This window comes from Carassius gibelio, chromosome A20 (assembly GCF_023724105.1).
Source record: "Carassius gibelio isolate Cgi1373 ecotype wild population from Czech Republic chromosome A20, carGib1.2-hapl.c, whole genome shotgun sequence".
In the NCBI taxonomy this organism is placed as follows: Eukaryota; Metazoa; Chordata; class Actinopteri; order Cypriniformes; family Cyprinidae; genus Carassius; species Carassius gibelio.
The window spans coordinates 5,458,874-5,465,146 of NC_068390.1; positions in this window are offsets into that span (position 1 = coordinate 5,458,874).

A 6,273-nucleotide genomic window follows, 5' to 3' on the forward strand; every position below is an offset into this window, starting at 1 on the left:
GTCCTAACATAAGTTTTTGTGCATATAACTTCTAACACATTAAAAACTGTCTTACAGCATTGCAGAAAACATTGTATTTCATATGGCATAAGCATCTATCAGTTTGGCAAGATTTGCACTGAATACAGAATGAAACAGCTTTCTCTAATAGAGAGACAAGCTTTTGAGCAGATTTGGGCTAGATTTCACTTCATTTGAACAGAAACACTATTTCAGCATTACTGGACTCAGAAAGCTGTAAACTGACAATCTTGATCATTGAAGTCCTAACATTAGTTTTTGTGTATATAACTTCTAACACATTAAAAACTGTCTTACAGCATTGCAGAAAACATTGTACTTCATAAGGCATAAGCATCTATCAGTTTGGCAAGATTTGCACTGAATACTGAATGAAACAGCTTTCTCTAATAGAGAGACAAGCTTTTGAGCAGATTTGGGCTTGATTTCACTTCATTTGAACAGAAACACTATTTCAGCATTACTGGACTCAGAAAGCTGTAAACTGACAATCTTGATCATTGAAGTCCTAACATAAGTTTTTGTGCATATAACTTCTAACACATTAAAAACTGTCTTACAGCATTGCAGAAAACATTGTACTTCATAAGGCATAAGCATCTATCAGATTGGCAAGATTTGCACTGAATACTGAATGAAACAGCTTTCTCTATTAGAGAGACAAGCTTTTGAGCAGATTTGGGCTTGATTTCACTTCATTTGAACAGAAACACTTATTTCAACATTACTGGACTCAGAAAGCTGTAAACTGACAATCTTGATCATTGAAGTCCTAACATTAGTTTTTGTGCATATAACTTCTAACACATTAAAAACTGTCTTACAGCATTGCAGAAAACATTGTATTTCATATGGCATAAGCATCTATCAGTTTGGCAAGATTTGCACTGAATACTGAATGAAACAGCTTTCTCTAATAGAGAGACAAGCTTTTGAGCAGATTTGGGCTTGATTTCACTTCATTTGAACAGAAACACTATTTCAACATTTCTGGACTCAGAAAGCTGTAAACTGACAATCTTGATCATTGAAGTCCTAACATAAGTTTTTGTGCATATAACTTCTAACACATTAAAAACTGTCTTACAGCATTGCAGAAAACATTGTACTTCATAAGGCATAAGCATCTATCAGATTGGCAAGATTTGCACTGAATACTGAATGAAACAGCTTTCTCTATTAGAGAGACAAGCTTTTGAGCAGATTTGGGCTTGATTTCACTTCATTTGAACAGAAACACTATTTCAACATTACTGGACTCAGAAAGCTGTAAACTGACAATCTTGATCGTTGAAGTCCTAACATTAGTTTTTGTGCATATAACTTCTAACACATTAAAAACTGTCTTACAGCATTGCAGAAAACATTGTATTTCATATGGCATAAGCATCTATCAGTTTGGCAAGAATTGCACTGAATACTGAATGAAACAGCTTTCTCTATTAGAGAGACAAGCTTTTGAGCAGATTTGGGCTAGATTTCACTTCATTTGAACAGAAGTACTATTTCAGCATTACTGGACTCAGAAAGCTGTAAACTGACAATCTTGATCATTGAAGTCCTAACATAAGTTTTTGTGCATATAACTTCTAACACATTAAAAACTGTCTTACAGCATTGCAGAAAACATTGTATTTCATATGGCATAAGCATCTATCAGTTTGGCAAGATTTGCACTGAATACTGAATGAAACAGCTTTCTCTAATAGAGAGACAAGCTTTTGAGCAGATTTGGGCTAGATTTCACTTCATTTGAACAGAAGTACTATTTCAGCATTACTGGACTCAGAAAGCTGTAAACTGACAATCTTGATCATTGAAGTCCTAACATAAGTTTTTGTGCATATAACTTCTAACACATTAAAAACTGTCTTACAGCATTGCAGAAAACATTGTATTTCATATGGCATAAGCATCTATCAGTTTGGCAAGATTTGCACTGAATACTGATGAATGAAACAACTTTCTCTAATAGAGAGACAAGCTTTTGAGCAGATTTGGGCTTGATTTCACTTCATTTGAACAGAAACACTATTTCAACATTTCTGGACTCAGAAAGCTGTAAACTGACAATCTTGATCATTGAAGTCCTAACATAAGTTTTTGTGCATATAACTTCTAACACATTAAAAACTGTCTTACAGCATTGCAGAAAACATTGTACTTCATAAGGCATAAGCATCTATCAGATTGGCAAGATTTGCACTGAATACTGAATGAAACAGCTTTCTCTATTAGAGAGACAAGCTTTTGAGCAGATTTGGGCTTGATTTCACTTCATTTGAACAGAAACACTATTTCAACATTACTGGACTCAGAAAGCTGTAAACTGACAATCTTGATCATTGATGTCCTAACATTAGTTTTTGTGCATATAACTTCTAACACATTAAAAACTGTCTTACAGCATTGCAGAAAACATTGTATTTCATATGGCATAAGCATCTATCAGTTTGGCAAGATTTGCACTGAATACTGAATGAAACAGCTTTCTCTATTAGAGAGACAAGCTTTTGAGCAGATTTGGGCTAGATTTCACTTCATTTGAACAGAAGTACTATTTCAGCATTACTGGACTCAGAAAGCTGTAAACTGACAATCTTGATCATTGAAGTCCTAACATAAGTTTTTGTGCATATAACTTCTAACACATTAAAAACTGTCTTACAGCATTGCAGAAAACATTGTATTTCATATGGCATAAGCATCTATCAGTTTGGCAAGATTTGCACTGAATACTGAATGAAACAGCTTTCTCTAATAGAGAGACAAGCTTTTGAGCAGATTTGGGCTAGATTTCACTTCATTTGAACAGAAGTACTATTTCAGCATTACTGGACTCAGAAAGCTGTAAACTGACAATCTTGATCATTGAAGTCCTAACATAAGTTTTTGTGCATATAACTTCTAACACATTAAAAACTGTCTTACAGCATTGCAGAAAACATTGTATTTCATATGGCATAAGCATCTATCAGTTTGGCAAGATTTGCACTGAATACTGATGAATGAAACAACTTTCTCTAATAGAGAGACAAGCTTTTGAGCAGATTTGGGCTTGATTTCACTTCATTTGAACAGAAACACTATTTCAACATTTCTGGACTCAGAAAGCTGTAAACTGACAATCTTGATCATTGAAGTCCTAACATTAGTTTTTGTGTATATAACTTCTAACACATTAAAAACTGTCTTACAGCATTGCAGAAAACATTGTACTTCATAAGGCATAAGCATCTATCAGTTTGGCAAGATTTGCACTGAATAATGAATGAAACAGCTTTCTCTAATAGAGAGACAAGCTTTTGAGCAGATTTGGGCTAGATTTCACTTAATTTGAACAGAAGTACTATTTCAGCATTACTGGACTCAGAAAGCTGTAAACTGACAATCTTGATCATTGAAGTCCTAATATAAGTTTTTGTGCATATAACTTCTAACACATTAAAAACTGTCTTACAGCATTGCAGAGAACATTGTATTTCATATGGCATAAGCATCTATCAGTTTGGCAAGATTTGCACTGAATACTGAATGAAACAGCTTTCTCTATTAGAGAGACAAGCTTTTGAGCAGATTTGGGCTTGATTTCACTTCATTTGAACAGAAACACTATTTCAGCATTACTGGACTCAGAAAGCTGTAAACTGACAATCTTGATCATTGAAGTCCTAACATAAGCTTTTGTGCATATAACTTCTAACACATTAAAAACTGTCTTACAGCATTGCAGAAAACATTGTACTTCATAAGGCATAAGCATCTATCAGATTGGCAAGATTTGCACTGAATACTGAATGAAACAGCTTTCTCTATTAGAGAGACAAGCTTTTGAGCAGATTTGGGCTTGATTTCACTTCATTTGAACAGAAACACTATTTCAGCATTACTGGACTCAGAAAGCTGTAAACTGACAATCTTGATCATTGAAGTCCTAACATTAGTTTTTGTGTATATAACTTCTAACACATTTAAAACTGTCTTACAGCATTGCAGAAAACATTGTACTTCATAAGGCATAAGCATCTATCAGTTTGGCAAGATTTGCACTGAATACTGAATGAAACAGCTTTCTCTAATAGAGAGACAAGCTTTTGAGCAGATTTGGGCTAGATTTCACTTCATTTGAACAGAAGCACTATTTCAGCATTACTGGACTCAGAAAGCTGTAAACTGACAATTTTGATCATTGAAGTCCTAACATAAGTTTTTGTGCATATAACTTCTAACACATTAAAAACTGTCTTACAGCATTGCAGAAAACATTGTATTTCATATGGCATAAGCATCTATCAGTTTGGCAAGATTTGCACTGAATACAGAATGAAACAGCTTTCTCTAATAGAGAGACAAGCTTTTGAGCAGATTTGGGCTAGATTTCACTTCATTTGAACAGAAGCACTATTTCAGCATTACTGGACTCAGAAAGCTGTAAACTGACAATCTTGATCATTGAAGTCCTAACATTAGTTTTTGTGTATATAACTTCTAACACATTAAAAACTGTCTTACAGCATTGCAGAAAACATTGTACTTCATAAGGCATAAGCATCTATCAGTTTGGCAAGATTTGCACTGAATACTGAATGAAACAGCTTTCTCTAATAGAGAGACAAGCTTTTGAGCAGATTTGGGCTTGATTTCACTTCATTTGAACAGAAACACTATTTCAGCATTACTGGACTCAGAAAGCTGTAAACTGACAATCTTGATCATTGAAGTCCTAACATAAGTTTTTGTGCATATAACTTCTAACACATTAAAAACTGTCTTACAGCATTGCAGAAAACATTGTACTTCATAAGGCATAAGCATCTATCAGATTGGCAAGATTTGCACTGAATACTGAATGAAACAGCTTTCTCTATTAGAGAGACAAGCTTTTGAGCAGATTTGGGCTTGATTTCACTTCATTTGAACAGAAACACTTATTTCAACATTACTGGACTCAGAAAGCTGTAAACTGACAATCTTGATCATTGAAGTCCTAACATTAGTTTTTGTGCATATAACTTCTAACACATTAAAAACTGTCTTACAGCATTGCAGAAAACATTGTATTTCATATGGCATAAGCATCTATCAGTTTGGCAAGATTTGCACTGAATACTGAATGAAACAGCTTTCTCTAATAGAGAGACAAGCTTTTGAGCAGATTTGGGCTAGATTTCACTTCATTTGAACAGAAACACTATTTCAGCATTACTGGACTCAGAAAGCTGTAAACTGACAATCTTGATCATTGAAGTCCTAACATTAGTTTTTGTGTATATAACTTCTAACACATTAAAAACTGTCTTACAGCATTGCAGAAAACATTGTACTTCATAAGGCATAAGCATCTATCAGTTTGGCAAGATTTGCACTGAATACTGAATGAAACAGCTTTCTCTAATAGAGAGACAAGCTTTTGAGCAGATTTGGGCTTGATTTCACTTCATTTGAACAGAAACACTATTTCAGCATTACTGGACTCAGAAAGCTGTAAACTGACAATCTTGATCATTGAAGTCCTAACATAAGTTTTTGTGCATATAACTTCTAACACATTAAAAACTGTCTTACAGCATTGCAGAAAACATTGTACTTCATAAGGCATAAGCATCTATCAGATTGGCAAGATTTGCACTGAATACTGAATGAAACAGCTTTCTCTATTAGAGAGACAAGCTTTTGAGCAGATTTGGGCTTGATTTCACTTCATTTGAACAGAAACACTTATTTCAACATTACTGGACTCAGAAAGCTGTAAACTGACAATCTTGATCATTGAAGTCCTAACATTAGTTTTTGTGCATATAACTTCTAACACATTAAAAACTGTCTTACAGCATTGCAGAAAACATTGTATTTCATATGGCATAAGCATCTATCAGTTTGGCAAGATTTGCACTGAATACTGAATGAAACAGCTTTCTCTAATAGAGAGACAAGCTTTTGAGCAGATTTGGGCTTGATTTCACTTCATTTGAACAGAAACACTATTTCAACATTTCTGGACTCAGAAAGCTGTAAACTGACAATCTTGATCATTGAAGTCCTAACATAAGTTTTTGTGCATATAACTTCTAACACATTAAAAACTGTCTTACAGCATTGCAGAAAACATTGTACTTCATAAGGCATAAGCATCTATCAGATTGGCAAGATTTGCACTGAATACTGAATGAAACAGCTTTCTCTATTAGAGAGACAAGCTTTTGAGCAGATTTGGGCTTGATTTCACTTCATTTGAACAGAAACACTATTTCA